This window comes from Anopheles merus, chromosome 3L, assembly GCF_017562075.2.
Source record: "Anopheles merus strain MAF chromosome 3L, AmerM5.1, whole genome shotgun sequence".
NCBI lineage: Eukaryota > Metazoa > Arthropoda > Insecta > Diptera > Culicidae > Anopheles > Anopheles merus.
In genome coordinates this window covers 26,280,448-26,294,029 of record NC_054085.1, presented here as the reverse complement: position 1 = coordinate 26,294,029, position 13,582 = coordinate 26,280,448, and the positions used below count along the sequence as shown (strand labels likewise).

General features: G+C 42.4%; 1 protein-coding gene across 2 annotated transcripts in view; it reads left to right on the top strand.

Moving 5' to 3' along the window:
• The window catches only part of LOC121600576 (protein yippee-like), an 89,777-nt gene that overhangs the window by 26,687 nt on the left and 49,508 nt on the right, over positions 1-13,582 (top strand). The gene's annotated exons all lie outside the window — the stretch shown is intronic.

Below are 13,582 nucleotides of genomic sequence, written 5' to 3'. Positions count from 1 at the left end.
CGTGCACGCTGGGTGGCAGAAATATGTTTGTATATTTTAGCATTATGCAACTTTGTTGTCGCGCTCTGGCACGGGCGCGCTCGGTAGATGCGATTATGCGATTGCGTGATGTCCTTGGACGCTCTGTGTGTACCATTCGGTGGATATAATTTGTGCATTATACATCCCGGGCATGGTGCGTCATGCTGGGTCATGTGTCCTGCTGTGACGTGCCGTCAGAGACTGTGTGTAAGGATGCAACCATATGACGACTCGTTTGCTCGTCGTTGTCCAGTTGGTGGCATCGTGCAGGCATACAGGGATGATTGTGATGTGTGTTCGGTACACTGTGCAGTTAACTAAATTACCCAAGAGATTACAAATTGAATTTCTTCTAGCATTACGAAATTGCCATCTCCTGGAGACGATGCAAAAGATAATATCACGCTGCTAGAGAATCTGTTGATTAGGTAGCAAGAATGGCTTGGTCAACTGCTGGCCAGGGCAAACCTTCTAAAGATCTGTTCGAAACGATTCCGATGAACCTGTTTCTATTGATACTGATGTTGAACCTATCGGAGAAGGAGCGAAAACTGAAGCTTCTGTTTGCTCTCGTGTGGTGCCGTGACCAGGATATGTACCATAAAGTGGCTCTATTTCCTGATTCAAGTTATGTTTCCGTGGCTGTAATTTACTATCGCGATCAAGACGCTACAGAAACAGAGCAAAATGCGAAAAGCGGTCTTTTAATTTGGCTTTATGATATTCTCTGTCATTCTACTCAACAAAAAAAAAAAGACAAAAAAAGATGACTAAAACAAAACCCCGAAAAATGGCACAAATTTGATGCAACGGCAAAGCGGAATAATAAACTGCTCAACTTTAAAGGAAACGTTCCGAGCCAAATACCCGGGAAGGTCAAGCACCGCTCGAAAGAACTCCACCGAAAAGTGTGCGATAATAAAATAAATAATCGATTTAATTACCAACGCCCCGAAAACCAGTAACGGTCTCACACGGGGCGGAACGACGGTCTTAGCAAACAAAATCCACCGGGACTCTTGTTAACAAAAAAGCAAACAAAAAAGAAACGAAATAAACCGTTCCTATCCCAAAATTTCGACCAAAAGGCGGCGACCGTTTGTAGGTGGATGATGGATCACTGATCTTGTTGTTGGTCGGTTCTCCTTTTTTTGTTGTTTTGGTTGCCCAACAGCCAACCAGATTAACGGCAGCAACCGCTGGACAGTTAGCTCTGTGGCCATATGTGATACCCCCATCGTACGTGAAATGGGTGGTTTTTGTTTTACTTTTTTGAAGCTTGTGAAAGTCGCTCGACCTGAACGACCGTTTACCGAACATGACGGAGAGTATCCGAAGATGGTTAGATGAGTATTTTAAGGTTGTTGTGGTTTCCGTGTGTACTTTTTTTTGCGAGCGACCGAAGCCGTCAGGCCGACTACGTGTCGACGATAATCGTGTGTCAGGTTTTGCAACAGGTTGCAGTAACGAGTTGTCGTAATTATGATTGCCATGAATATCTAGAATGATGTCGATTGCTGAGGGTTTTCGGAGTGATAAGTCGTCGTCGTTTTGTCGGTGAATGATGCTGCTTATTTTGACTACCGGTCGTGACAAATTGTGAAGTAAATTGACATAAACGTTTAGTGATAATGATGGAAGATAGCAACCGGTGAGATTTGAACCAGTATCGTGTTTTGGTATTCATAAAATTTCATTTCCTGTTGGAATTATCCATTTCATTTAACTAATTTAGTAATTTATTTGTTGTAGTTTCAGCTTAAATCTTACATCAAAATCAGACACTATGTAACACCGATTTTGTTTGTCTGGTTAGATTATTTTTATTATTATTATGATTATTATTATTATTATTATTATTATTATTATTATTATTATTATTTTTTATTATTACTATTATTATTATTATTATTATTATTATTATTATTATTATTATTATTATTATTATTATTATTATTATTATTATTATTATTATTTATTATTATTATTTTTACTATTATTGTTATTATTATTATTATTATTATTATTATTATTATTATTATTATTATTATTATTGTTATTATTATTATTATTATTATTATTTATTCTTATTATTATTAATTCTTGTTATTTCATAAGATACTAAAACCTCAGGTACCTGATGACGGCCGGATGCGGTTAAACTTTTATACTATAATATTTTTCCCTCTGTACCTGTTTTTCTTACGTAAATGATCGCTCCTGTGTTTGTTTTTGTATATTTTTATTTTGTTTACTCAATTTTTACCTTACTTGATATTCCTTTCATTCTTTTATTTATCTCATCTATATTATTTGACTGCTATGTTTTGTTTGTTTGATTATTCTCATTTCTACTTGTTATACATATTTAACTATGTTTAACATCAAGTCTTAGCCTTTTACTGTTGCTATCTGTAACATAGTAACCTTTGGTTCCCATCTAGCCACGAATAACTTCACCATCCCGTAATCATTTCTCGTATGTATTCAGCGTAAACCAGATATACACCCCCTCTCATGTTTACCATTTATAACCTCCACAAACTCTCCCGAACCAAGAATAGTTGACTTAACACTAACTTTCACCGGTACAGCTCACCATCTGAAAGTAAGAGACTACACGCAATCCGCAAGTAGTCGGTCAACCACGCGCCCTCTCGTATACCACAAAACTACCTTCAAAGTTCATTCGTGCGGGGTGTATTCAAATATCAGCATCACCTCAATGTTTACTGCCCTAACCCTTGTACGTCTCTACAAACGCGTGTGTGTGTTGGCGCTGGGATCATGATGTTTACATTGATTGTTCTAGAAATGTGCAGATTGCGCACTGTTGGAAAGTGCATGCCGCTGGTCGGCTTTCTCCCGGAGTTCCTGTCGCTCCACGGATGCTGCACTAATGGTTCGGCGTAGATTCTCGAGCCAGCTGTAGCACGAAATACGCGGAAGCAGCCCGAACCAGCGGCAGTCTTGTTTGCTTCCTCAATTAATTAACGAATGGTACGCAACTGATGCTGTTGAGTAGATGAGGTTTTTAAAGGCGCTCCGGCTAAAACTTATGGCGGGAATAATGAGAATTGGAGTGGATTTATGGGTACTACAAATCGGCTCGTGTCGTATGTGCAGCATCTATTGAAATGGTTTAAGATCAGCTGAGAAGCAGTGGTTGACAACTTCCAGACAAAAGAATTTGGAAAATTTGTTTGCTCTGCTTTTATGCTCTCGATGTCTTAAATCAATGTTAGATTTACGTTTCAACATCAGGCTCCAACACATGTTTTTTTTTAATGCAAGCTCAGTAAAACGTTAACATCAACCTCTTGCTGCCGATCACTGCTCCAGACCGCAAGTACTCTGCTTCAGACAGCAAAACCCTTCATTATGGCGGAATGCGAATCAAGCACATTAGGCTGATGAATCCCGGAATGGGAACCGAAGTATCATCATCCACTTCGAGCGGGGATGCGTTTGATTTAGCCCCAGCCCCTCTTGAGCCGTGTATAGGCGCAAGGGGCTACGAAGGGGGAAAAGAAAAGTGAAAATTTCGTCGACATGAGGTGGAAATGCAAGCATACCAGCACGTAAGCACGCCCATGAACTTCCTTATTTCTTGGCAAGGCACCACACAACGAAGGGAAGGAAAAACAGCGACCATCCATTGTGTTATTGGATGCATTGGATGCACAGACTCCGGATGTGTGTGTGTGTGTGTGTGTGTCTGTTAGTTGTGTGGGATCCGTTGCACCGTAATCGCATCAACGATAAGCCCTGGCACTGCACAAAACAGGTCTGCTCACACAGCGGAGCGCATTATTTTATTCGCGAGCTGTGTAGGGGGTGCGCAGAAATTTGCAAGATGTCGATGACACGTGGGCGAGAACCGGCGAGAGGCGGGTGGTGATGGTGTTTGGGAATAAATTTTGTAAAATCAATGCAAACCGTGAGGTGAGAAGCGATTGAGGTTTTGCTGTTGCGTGACTGCGTACCGGGGCACGTACGAAGAGTCTGACTGCCTACGCGGCCTTGATACGCGGGCACATGTGCGCATTTTCGTGTCGATCGGGGATGGAAATGGATTAACTTTCTTTTTTTTTGTATGCATTCCGGTATGCCCGATGGCTGAAGAATTGCTGTGGGGTGTAATAATATTGGAAAGATATTGAGTGGTACGCTCTTGCGCGTCAGAGAAAGGTTTGTGGTGAGCTGTGGATACGTACTTTAAGTTTGGAATGGTTCAGCTTTTCTGGTTGAGGATAACTTCAAATTTGAGCTCACCTATTGACCTGCGGGTGTGGTTTGTAGCCACATGACACCCTTGAGGTTAGCTGGTCTTTTTTCCCATCAGTTACCGGATACTGGTTGCTGCATCCTGGTCGGTGGTGATAATGGAACCTCAAACGACTTGCTGACCATGTCAGAGCCCATTCGTCACATCACATTTTCGCCGTAGAATCCATTACTAGAGATAATACAATCTCGCAATGAGGAGACTTGCGAAGGCGTAATTAACCTAACTTCGATCGGCCATCAAGTTCCGGGCAGAGCAATACAATCGTATTTTGCTTGCCATTTTACTTCCTAGCAGAGCGTGTTTGTCGTTGCAATACGCTCGCCGATAATGAAATGACAGTAACTCTAGACATTTCCCCCATCCCACATATCTTTATCGTCGTCGTCGTCTAGAGTGTGGGGCCCACCGACACAGAAGCAACTCTTTGTTTTGCTTCCCAATCCCCAACGAACGGTTGCCATTACGTAAGGTGTACCGGCCGCCCGCTCGGAGCTCAACGCACAAACAACTCTTGTTATTAAACGAGTGCAATCTTGCAATCTTGCTGCGCTATTAGACGACAAACTGCTGCTGCACCAGGAAGTGGGCTGCACAAACAAAAGCGATCCACCACACACCGTCTCGTTTCGTTTGCAATCGGACGCGCCCTATGTGACAGTTCCTCAACTCCTAGTACCTCCTGCCCCTCGTTTTGCGCTCTTGCACAGCCGGTTCGTTTATTTACGAGTGCTCGCCTGTGGGTGTGTGATGTTGGAGTTTGTCCGCTGCCATAAATTCTAATGTTTGGCTTGGTTTTCCGGCGTATAAGCTCGATGGTGTTAATTTTACCATGAATCACTTGTGGCTCGTGCGTCTGCTGTGTGGTGTTTTTGGATACAAAGTCAGTAGGGTAAGGTGACGCAATTGCAAACAGCGCATGAAGCTAGTCTGGGCTGCAAGCAGGTTTTTGATGCGTTTTAAATCGAATATAATGCTGCTCTTTCATCTATGGGGAGGACAATATTTGATCAGTAAAGCTAGTTCTCCCATGTTTTACGACAAGTGTGATAAGGAAGATATCTCAGCAGTTTCCGTTACTCTTTTGGGAGATAGGGAAAAGTTATGACTTAACTTGTAAAATTTTTGTTGATGTGAAAGTGTAGCTTTTTATGCGTCGTAGGTTCAATGTTTTTATTCTTCAATGATCAGTTTGATAAAACAATTGAAATGTCTATTTATATAAATTCTGATTTTGGATGATGTAGATTACTTGTTTTTATACTGTAATAGAAGTGTATAAACAACTCGGTCTCCGTGGTACAGTTGTCAACTCGTATGGTTAAACAACAGGCACGTACATGGGTTCATGCCTCGAACGGATCAAACCACCCCATACGTAGAATTGTGCCAAAGAAGAAGAAGAAGAAGAAGAACGAGGAATACGAAGAAGAATTTTATAAAAAAGGATGATTTATTCAATGTTTGGAAACCATCTTCTTTTATTTCACAATCTGATTCAACAACCTGGAGATTAAAATTAATTACTTTAGTTGCCCTTTGATGATTTTTTTTCTGCTCATAGCTTGTAATGGACCTTAAGAAGGACCTCTAGCGGCCAAATCTAATTGAAACTCATAGGAAAGTTGATAGGATATTTAGTTTAAATTCAAGTTTGTTGAATCTCAGGTTCGATCACAGGCTCAGTTGAATCTGTCTGATATTTTTTACATTCCACTCTGTAATCAGCTCTTTTAAAGCGATCCCAAGTGGTGTGGTCTAATGGTCCTAAATCACTAGTATGAAAAAATGGAGATTCACCTCCATTGATGTTTAAATTTCAATTTAATGGCGAGTATTCGTCTCTGCCTTATTGCACAGAAACGGTCTCGGTCTCGCAAAAAACGACCTAAAAGGGGTGATACATCTTAGTAACGATCTCTGCTAAGTAGACAGTAAATAGACAGTTTGTGTGCACCGCCGCATCCCAAGTAGGTCACACCATTCCGTCTATCACAGACTGTCAGGCTGTGGTTGAGGATTTTGACTCCGTCCGTGAAGATAACGAGCAATCTGGTACAGGCTTTGTACCAGTACGGCGAATACTGAGGCACGGTACCGGCCGTATCTAATCGAACATCGATCGATACAACTATAAATGTTAAATTTAATCAACTCCCCTTCGCAGAAACTTCCACCTTCCGACCAGCTGGCAAAAGCTGCGGTGTGATAAAATGTGTCTCATATGTCATGGTGGAGAATTTCCCGATATCACCACCGTATGCGTGTACCGTGCGTTCAATGTTCCTTTAGAAGAGGGAATACCTTTCAACTATCATTACTATATCGGACTGCCTCAACAACTGCTACGGCGATAGGCAACGAATCTGAGCTCTAGAGCTTGCTGGAAAGAGCCGTTCCCACCTGATATTTGTTTGTTTTGTTGACACCCCTTCACTGCCTAACAGGCCTAATGGTTACATGGGATTGTGCAATTTTTCACACCAGAGTGTGTACAGGCAGGTGGCCTGATACCGATAAGGAAGTAAACAAAGCGTTTGATAATGGTTAGGCGATAGGGTAGTTCTAATTATATCTATTTTTGTATCATGAAAGTACATTGAACTGTATCAAAATACACTTGAATGACCTTCTTTTGTTAGAAAGGTTTTGAATGTAAAGAATATATGAAAAAGTTAACTGTGTGATATGAAATGTTCCTAAAATATAAACACATGGATCTAATACAAAATCTCATTAACAATATCTGCTGAGTAAGTAAGAATACAAGTGAAATATTTATGAACTGACAAGTGGAAAAGATAGGCCACACACACACACATAATGGCAGTGAACAATTAAACCTTTCGTGCCAGTAGAAAGCACCACTGTTCGTGTTTGTGATGGTAGCATAAATATAAAAAAAAAACATTCCCTTGTAATGCCAACCAAACCGAGAGAGGGTGGCTGTAACATCGTGGTGTGGAGCTTGTTTGATAAAGTTTGTCCGGGTCCCATGTACATTAAATTATCCAGACCAGAGACTTTCCCGTGTTTCGGTGGTGGTTCTCTTCCTCGTGAAAATCGTCCCCCTTTTCGCCCGGGTGGACTGCGCGAAAAAGCGCCTTTCTTGTTAGTTTGGCCGATTTGTTGCTGCCGGTGAGAGAATGCGGCGTTGAGGACGTTTTGTACCGTTGCTGGTGCTGCTGCTGTTGTGCTACTGGTGGACAACGCTTTCTCTTATCGTGTCGCTGGTGCTTTTCCCTCGACAGATACCGTGGCTCGAGACTGATAGAATAGGGTCATTTTGCTTGTCGCGTTTTGTTTGGTGCAGTTGTTTTTAGCGGTAAACTAACCGCGATTCATTTTCTTAATGGCCAACGGGTTTTTTGTTTTTCTACAACAAGACACAGTGTAGCCATTACACCTTGCTGGAAACTTTCCTTGTCAACTTTTTTGTTTGTTGCATTCCTTTTCGGTTGCAACTATAGAAACTCCAACACGATCGTGTTTCCAAAAGACACAGCAAATCTCGCAAAAGTGCACGAGCGCAGGCAATAAATGTGAATGCAGCGAGCTGAATCCCAAAAATAGTTGAATGCGCATCCGAGCAGAAGGAAGCAAAATGCTTGGTGCTATGCCGCCGTTCTCGCCCCCGAGTCCACACCGAGATAAGTGCAAAATTGGCCAAAGGGCGCGGTTTGGGAGGCCTATTTATAACGGCGCATTAAACGCGGTTCACACTTTTATTGACGTTCGTTACAGGTGAGTAATTTTTATGTGTGGTAAGTTTTCTTTTTGCTCACCAGAGGGTATTTATTATCCTGCTAACACCGGCGAGCTACTCGCTCCGGTGGATATTTGCTTGTTTGGGATCTTGGATGGCAATGAAGTTCCCCCCGTATCGATTTGTAACCATTGGTGATACTGGAAAAGTCGTTTAATTGATCCAGATGAGTCGTTATTCAGCTAGCCCATGAGTCTTTTTATGGAGGGGAAAACTATCATTTGTTATCGTTTAATGTGACTTTTGGAGCTGTAAACTGTGGAGAGTTGCTTTTGATGTATCGATGTTGGTTTTGTAAGATAAATGAATTATTGGAAAGATATCTAAAAAAACTGGTAAACAACAGAGGAAAAGGTCACAACCCCACCAATGTGGTCTTGTTTTGTGCAACTGTTCGCAATGTATTGTATTTTAATGTACCAAAACAGAACATTAGGGGTAAGGATTGCCGAAGGTCGTTAAGAATTGGATTTTGAAGGATCATCATCAATCAGGCAATAACATCGATTTAAACTCAATATAATTCTAATACGTCATATTCTTGATAAAATATCTAGGCGATCCGGTTCGAAGGACCAAATTATTGTTAGGTTGCAGAGCTGTCAAACTATAATTGGGACTGGCTTAGACACAATAACGAAGAGTTTTTTTTTATTCCTACTAGTTTTTCTACTAAGTTTGATATTTTAGATATTTATTTAAGTAAAATCTTCCACTTGTACAAAAAAAATTACAAAAAAAAACTTATTGAAGCTAATTGTATGTACGTATAGATTATTATGCGAATGCAACAATTGCCCTCGTTAATGCTACGCAACGGTTAGTGTGTTACCGTTACCAATTACGCAACACGTGTCCTGGAAAGACACTCGTAACACCATTTGCTCTGATTGTGTATGGACTACTTTTCGTCTTCACTTTACTCTCCGCCAATTCTATGTTATATTTCTACCGCTATCTCATCTTCTGTTGCTAGTATCAGATGGCACGATCAACAAAGGTACTTTCCTGGAATGTCATCCAGCATCGAAAGCTCCTTCCCAACCTACGCTCAGACCTGGATCGATCGATTTGCTTCTTATTGCTCACCGATAATGAGCAGTTGCGAAGAGGAGAAGAGCATGATATTAAATAATGCAAAGAAAAAACTACCATAAGCGAAAGGGAGCATAAAGGGAAGGCCTGAAACACGAAGCAACCAACCAACCCCAAGATAAAGTGCACATTGTACAAAATAGCACAGATACGTCTGCGGTTCTTCGATGCGGTGACGCCGTCTGCCTTCTCAAACTGCATCGGCCGCTCGAGTTGCTTGCGCGCGAGTGCATTCTTTGTTCGCGGTGCGCGGACTTGCGGAGTAGTATGTGTGCACGGCGGCCTGTTTGGCACTGGTTACGCCATCCGTTGCGTCGTCCGTGCACTTGACTTTCTTTTCAAGTCCGGTTAAACCCACCCCGGAAGATTAAGTAAGTCTGTTCTCCCCGAGGGGTGGTGGTAGCCCGTTGGTGGAATGCCCATAAATAGAGGGCCGTCCCCGAGGTCGTCGTGGAGGATAAGTGGAGTGGCGGGGATGGTGTGTTTTGTCGTTTGTTTCGCGTGATAATGAGCGAATGGAGGGGTGGATTATAAGCGAAGAATGAAATTAATTGTAATTAGCGTGGTAAGATCAAACCATGCAGTGCAGTTTACGAGTGGGTTGTAATATTTTTAATATTTTAATGATCTTTGTTTTGTGTGCAAAAGATTGCCACTTAAATATTATGTAAAAATTAGAATCATTTGTTCAAAATTTTTGTAATTAATGTTGTATTAGTGGCTGTTTCAATAAAAAAAATGGTTGCAATTTTGCAGTTTTTCCTATGAACATTTGCGGCTATTGCGATGCTTGGAATTATTACGCCTGAAGTTATGCTATATCAATTACATTTTGCTGCTTTTAGCACATTTTTCTTTTTGGTTGATATGGTGAATAGCAAATCTTTTTTTATCATTTAACACACACTTTCTATGGGGTTTTTTTGAATGTAGTTTGTACATTGTTCTTATGCAAAACAAATGAAAACGTCACATTAATAATTTAAAAAAAAAAAAACATTTTTTACTTCACTGAATGTATCTCGTATATGTTTCCTATTCTCAAAGGCTTGCTTATGTGTATTGAAACATGTTACATTAATATTCAAAATAAAATTCACATGAAATTGGTTCTTTTCCATTTCCATCGTAAAACCATCATTAAATGGTTACATCTACTAGCAGTACATGCATTCCGCACCCCAACACGGGGCACGTTGTGTTGCCACGTACCCACACAACGTGCAGTTCGCGTGAAGCTGGAGAAAGGTGCACCCAAGGCTCCGCTTCTTCTGCACCACCAGCAGCGCCTCCCCCGGGGGTTTCGAGTTTCCCGTCGTATGTATGCTTCGTCAGCACACACCTGTGCATCATCTTTCGTGTGCAGGTTCGGTGTAGGTTGGACGAGAATGTTTGATAACAATATTGCTGATACAAACCGAGCGTGAGCGATAGCGAACCAGAGCGAGAGCGAGAGAGAGAGAGAGCAGCGATGATTGTTTGTGAAAGATTTGTTTCCCATCGAATTATGTTTATTTACTAACCTCACTTACACACACACATACACACACACATACTAATATATACAAAGGGCGGGAAGGGGAGTTTCGTTGCATCGTTCTCTCCGATTTCAATCAGCTGTCGGGAAGACACATTTGTTCGCCTGCTTTGGTTGTGTTATGTTGCATGCGCGTCGTTTCCCCCCAAGCGCGTTGCACGATTTCTCTCGTTTTTTTTCGAGCGGCACTCTAAACTCCAAACGAAATAAAGAAACCCGCGTGAGCTGTAGTAGGATGTAATGTTGCACAGGTGGTGGATGTTTTATCTTCTTCTCCCAAAAGCAACCTTTGTGTGTGTGTGTGTGTGTGGCTGTGTTGGTGCGGTGGACGCGTACCGCGAGAGTATGCTGCGAAAGGGCAGCACGGGCAAGAGCGCGCGCAACAATGCCGCATTCTCTCGCCCAAGCAAGCACGCGGTCGACTGGCCCGTACGCCGAAGCGAGACAGACGCGACCGACCGCTCCCGATTATCCGGGCGTACGGAGCATCGCAGTTTTCTCTTCGGCAGTGTGCAACGTCTAAACGGGTGGCCGCTTCGACCGTACCGTCGATCGGGCTGGAAAATGCATTCGAAAATCGGTCCTCGAACAACACGGCTCGGCTCGGTGGTTCCTCCAGCACTTTTTTTTGGGCGCTGCTGCTGCTTCGGTGCGTGTCGGTTGCCTGCTGAGTGTCGGGTGCGTCTCTGGCTTGTTGGCCAATATCTTGGTGTATTTATTTGTGTGTGTGTGTGTGTATATGTTTGGTTGCGTGTGTACGGTGGTTTTAGAAGGCACACGTCAGGTGTTCGCGAGCTTGATAGGAAATTCGGTGTATCTCAAAAGCCTACGATTTTTATTTCTTTCGGAACAAGGGGCTAAAAAAAGTGATGTTTTTGCATACTCTTAGTTGCTCGCGTGTGAAAAAGCGGGTCAGCGTTTTGTGTAAAATTGATGATGCGAGTGTTAGTGCGTTTTGTGCGTTCGTTTTCCTAGACTCAGTGATGCTTCTTACAAATTTGTTTGACCGTCTATGTAAAGTTGATGCACGACTTTTTCATTTTTAAAGAAAACAATTTTTTTTATCATTTACCCCTTTACTATGTGCTACTTTGCAGTGAAGAAACCGTCCGCCAGTTTGATTGCTCCGGCGCCTATCTTGCGTGTTAAGAGAAGCGTTAAAAGGAGCTTTAGCACCAGCTGAATAAAGCGTCCCTTCTCACGTGTGCAAAGCTCGTTCAGCAATAAAAGAGCGTAAAGTAATTAAAATCATTTTACGCTTCGCTTTTTTTGTTTTTAAATGCCATTGTTTTCGCTGCACGTTTCGGCAGGAATAAAATCTTCATTACAGTTTTGTGTTAGTTCACTACACCTTTAGTTTTGGGTACACCTACACGAGAGAGAGCCACATCAGCAGAATTTGGTGTGCTGCTTCGAAGGTGTGCGGGAAAGCGAATTTTATCGCAAGCATTATTTGATGGTGTTTCAAAATAATTCAAACGGAAACCCAGTCAAGCGATCTTTTTCGTTCTGCGGCACCGCAACCTTTGCGGTGGTTCCGAGCCACGAGGTGTACTTTAGGGCTGAATGAACTTGAGCAGTGTGCCCGTGAAGAATCGCTCCAAAAGCTCACCGGCACAAATACAGACAAATTCATATAAATTGTGGAGTACAGGGGGAAAAAGAATAAAACCAAGAAAAAACTCTCCCCCCTTCTCACCCGAAAAACGGAAAAGAAACCCATCGAAAAGCTCCAAAACTGTTGACTCAGGTGAAGAAGGGAGGGCATTGAACAGAAGAAAACGAAAAGAAAAGAAAAAAACCCAACCAGCAAAAGGAACCAAGAATGAGCAAAAGGAATGCTGCAAGAGGCGAAAGAGAAAACATCACTCAAGCACTCCACCACCCGGGCGCTTTTGCGTTTGCGTGTACGCGCGCGCGCACACGCGGCGACGACGCGCCTTTCGAAGGCTGGCTTAAGCTGTGTTTTGCTTGCCTTCTTTTCCGTCTTTTTTTTTGTTGTTGCTTCAATTATTGTTCATCCCTCTCTGCTTCTCTCTGTCGTGCCTCTCCGTTTTATGCTGCTGCCTTCAAGCACGCGCACCACGCGGCAGGTGTGAGAAAGTGCTGAGCCGCCCCACATCCCGCGTGTACGTGTATGTGCTAGAGGTCCCCGCGGTCTTAAAAACACCGGCTACGAAACGATGTTTAAAAGCGAATACTGTAATATGGTAGAAAGAAGACGGACAAAATGAAATAAACATGTTACAAGGAAACAGGACAGAAAGAAGGATAGGAGAAGAAGGAGAAGAAACCCGCCGCAGTCCAACTCGAAACCACGAATGGGCCACGAATTTTGAGGGTTTTTTTTTTATTTTGTTCAACGCAATTGATGAACACGCGGACACAAAACGCGGCGAATGAACGAAGCGCAAGAAGATAACACCATGAGAAAAGAGTGAGACCTAAGCGTGTGCCCGTGCGTATGTGCGTGTGTGTTGAGTGGGTGAATGAGCTTAGGCATCGGAGGCTCTGTTTAAAACGCTCAAATTAATGCGTGAAAATGGTGCTTGCTGTTCATTTTGGCGGTTAGAATTAAACAAAGAATAAAAAAGTGTCCCACTGTGTTTGTCTCTGTGTGTGTGTGTATTGTGGGAGTGAAAAATTACAATCTTTCTGCGCGTGTTTGCGCGTCCGAAGCTCCGAAGTGAATTGTAAGCATTTTGTGCCGTTTTATTTATTTACATCTTTTATTTGCTTTTATTCCCTCAACGCAAGGTAGTGTTTGAACAGTGTTCAGTAAAGTAGTTCTTTTTGTGCGTACGAACAGGGTGAACAGGTGTGCGCAGGTGTGTGAAAAATCTCGCCTGTTAAAGCAACAGCCGTGTTTAACCGT